Source organism: Mastomys coucha, unplaced genomic scaffold, assembly GCF_008632895.1.
Source record: "Mastomys coucha isolate ucsf_1 unplaced genomic scaffold, UCSF_Mcou_1 pScaffold24, whole genome shotgun sequence".
In the NCBI taxonomy this organism is placed as follows: Eukaryota; Metazoa; Chordata; class Mammalia; order Rodentia; family Muridae; genus Mastomys; species Mastomys coucha.
Genome location: NW_022196907.1, coordinates 855,703 through 859,659, shown reverse-complemented (window position 1 = coordinate 859,659; position 3,957 = coordinate 855,703).

The following is a 3,957-nucleotide window of genomic DNA, read 5'->3' as shown; positions in this document are numbered from 1 at the left end:
TCATGTTCATTCAAGAAAATACTAGTAGTGATGTATTATTTTTAAGTATACAGCCAATATGTTTGAAGTTATTTAAAATTTGTATTGAGAAAAATGTATTTTCACTATTGCTGTAGACGAGCACCTACATAAGACTGTTAAATCGATTGTTGTTTTATATCAAACAACTTTTATAATACTTATTTTTATTGTTATAATATTTTATAAATTTTAAGGAATACGACCAAAAAGATATTATAGGTACTGGAGGGGGGGTCTATGGGAGGAGCGATGGTATAAAAGGGGAACAAGAATGTGATTCAATTCTATTTAATTAAAATATGTTTTTAAATGTTAACAAATTCAGATAAATTGAAATCATGTAACTTTTCTCATAATGCAATAAAAGTTTTTTAAAAAAAGCCTAATTCTAACATTTTTATAAACTTCAATTATACACTACTTTTTGTCTGAATTTATAAAATAGGTTTTTAAAATTAAAATCTGATTATCGTGAACATTCAGAGTAGGGAGTCAGGGGAATGGGTGCTCACCACACAACGTGTTCCATCACTGTATGCTCTAGTTGTTACCTTTTGGAGGGTGTTCCAGGCAAGTTAGATGTCAGCTCACCTCTTTTCTCAGATACAGAAAGGTTGATTAATTTCTTCCATAATATAAGAAAAGTGCTCTTGCTTTGGTAACTCCCACTTGTTTTCTCATGGTAACATAATCTGGAGGGGTGGGTTCTATCTTGTGAATGTCAGTCTGCAGTTATTAAAGTCTCTTATAAACCTCCTTGAGCTCTGTTCTATTCTTTTGTCCTCAACCCGGGACTTTTAGTTCAACTTCCCCCCTTCAGGTTTCTAAAGCAGTAACTCACAGTTGATAAATACAGACCTTCCTTTTCCAGTTTTCTAAGGTCAGAGTTTAGGGTTGTGCCCAGAGATTGCCTAATTTCCACAATTATGTTCTTCAGCCTTAATCTTCCATCTGGGATTCTCAGAAAATTCATCATACTTTGAAAAATCTGAACAGAAGGACTATCACAACTTAAATGAGGATAGGCAATGGTGATGATAATTAAGGGCAAAGGCAGAGCCTAAATAAGTGGTTCCATTTCAACCCCAGTGTTTTTGAGAAGGGGGCCTCTGTATGATTGCTGGAGCTGGGTCGCAGCTGCTATAGGTAGGTACAGGTTTACATTAGGGTGGATGGCAAAGTTGCTTTGTGCATGTGACAGCCAACATGCAGATAATGATGCCTGTTAAAGGAGGGACTACATTTATACCAGAGAAGGATATGGCAATGTATATTAGGGGAGCCTCAAGGGGCTCAGAAACAGTAGTCAGTTTTAGGATTTTGTTATACATATTTGGTTCCTGGGATATATCAGCCAATGAGTGGAAAGGTCATCCTGATATTCGTATCCAGAATGATGGGATATTCAGAGTCCATGTTTTAAATTTCTGAGTGTTCTGTCCCAGAGAAAGATTGTCTTATTTTTGTTTGAGCTGCCATAAAACAATGGTAAGATGCTTACCAAAAATAAATCAACATTATTTTTTATAGGCTTGGAGCAGGAACATTCATATCAAGGCACAAAAACATCCAGTGTTGTGAGGTTAACTTTCTCATTCAACTTCCTGCTATGTCCTCACATTATAGAAGCAAGGTAGTTCTTTGGGATCCCTTCTAAAAAGTCAGAAATCTCATTCATACACAGGCTCCTAACCCCATATCACTGGGAGTTGTTATCAACGTATGAGTTTTGGAAATACACAATATTTAGGAAATAGTAAGAATTCAAATTGTTTTATTTTTCAGAACTAGAATCTTCAGTGGCACTGAAGACATTCCTGTTGGGTAGTATGTAAGTCATACAGGCTAGGGGCTGTGAATGCTAATGAATATGGTAGTCAAGCAGGTGACATAAATGAACAAAGAGAGTTACATCTGATGGAGAGGAGGAGGCCTGTGTAAAACTGAGGATGTGTATGTGAGCTAAAATGATATTCAAAGACATGGGTATTACTCTTCAGTTTGACTTACTTTTTTAGTACTGACATTGAGTCTATGACTCTTTTCCATGGAGCTATATTACTGTCTTGAAATCATAAGGAATTTATCTATAAAATCTTTTTCTAAAAATGTTGTCAGAAGTTAAAATTTGTTGAACACACAGAATGTACACATTTAACTAATTTTATAAGTCTCCTGGTCTTGACCCTTCCATGAAGTGAAACTAGGTCATCTGAGAGGGAGAAGAGATGGATACAATGTGGTAAGAAATAGAAAAAAATGTTTGACTTCTTTGAGTCTAGGAAGGCTTCATAGCAGCAGTTTTCCAAGTGCCCAGAATCATAAGCTGCTAACAACCAAGAGATCCCTCAGAGATTTTCATGAAGAGCAGTGAAAACAGACTGATCTAAGCAGCATGGGCAATGCCAATTACATTATGATAATCTGAACTGAACAACAGGGCCTTTCTTTGTGTCTCCTAAAACTACTGTGTTCAAAGAAATGTGGAGAATGAGAGTGAGATGCAAAAATGTTTGTCTCATACTTCTTGATTAGATATAGATATATATCAAATAGATATAGTGAAGAGAATATGCTTTGATTAAGGTAAGCAGAGAATCCTGGCATTATGTAAAGTTCAAGATCAAAGACATGATCTTGAACTTTACAAAGACTTGGAGGCAATGCCTAATCTAGCTCCAGGAAAGACATCTGCACCCTGTGTTGAAAGGTTACGCAGAAGAAGTCACTTATTTCAAATCTGTGGATTATTACCTAACAAAATGACCAGAGTGGGTATTGTTGAAAGGAAAGGAATCTCATGTGGTCTGAATATATATCACCTCAAGTTTTTGTTTTTTTTTTTTAACTCATAAGCCTTGTATTACATGGTAGAATTGGGATGTGGATAAAAAGCATCCATGTAGATGGAACTTGTGTCTTTTAGAAACGTTTTTTTAAGAGCTAGCTCTTTCACCATGTTATGGAGTAGGAAGAGGGTGGGAATATGGAAGGGGAAACAGGCCCTCCTCAGATTCTGTGTCTGCCTATGATTTTCTCTTAAATATTCCAACTTCTAAGACTATGAGGTATAATAAGCTGAGTGTTTATGAACTATTCAGCATACGGTGTTTTGTTATAGAAGCCAGAATGGGATAAACTCATTCTTCTAAGGCTCATTTAAAATGACTTAAATCTTTTCTACTTAGGCATTCTGATTCTAGGAACTGATTTCCCCACAGCTTGAGAGCTGTAGTTCTGAAACACTGAGAGGAACAATATTTGGAATAGCCTAAGTATTTCATCATATATCCCAAAGAAGATGGGCATTAAAGGAAAGGAATTAGTAGATCAAAGTACCTTTTAGTACACTGTAGCAATCAAATTTAATCATGATCATATTTGAGACACACCCAATTCTATAGCATGAATCTGAAGTTCCTACATTAAATAATTGCTTCCCATGCTGTATGGTACCTTTGGTAGGGGGTAGACACTTCAGAGGTAGGGCCATTTAGGAGGTGTCTGGTCATCAGGGGCATGCAATTAAAAGAGATTACAGAATTCTGGTCTCTTCCTATCGCTCTTTGCTGCCTAGCTGATGGAAGTTGGGAAGTTGGTTCTTGTACATACTCTCTACCATGATGTACTGACTTATTGAATGCCCGAAAGCCATGGGGTCCATTCACTGTGGGCTGCAAGCTCTAAAACAGTCAAAACCAACCTTTCCTCTCAGTTAATTGTTTATCTCACAGATTGTGAGACTAGAATGATGCTTAACACAACAGAGACTTCCATAAGTAACTACTTAAGATTTTGGAAGACATGAAACACTGATAAGATCTTTTTGCTCACACAGTAATGGAATCTGAAGTCACTAGTTATATTTCCTTATTATGCCTAATTAGATATTCATTAATATTAGGGGTATTAGCCAAGGTTACCAAGTCTTGTGTG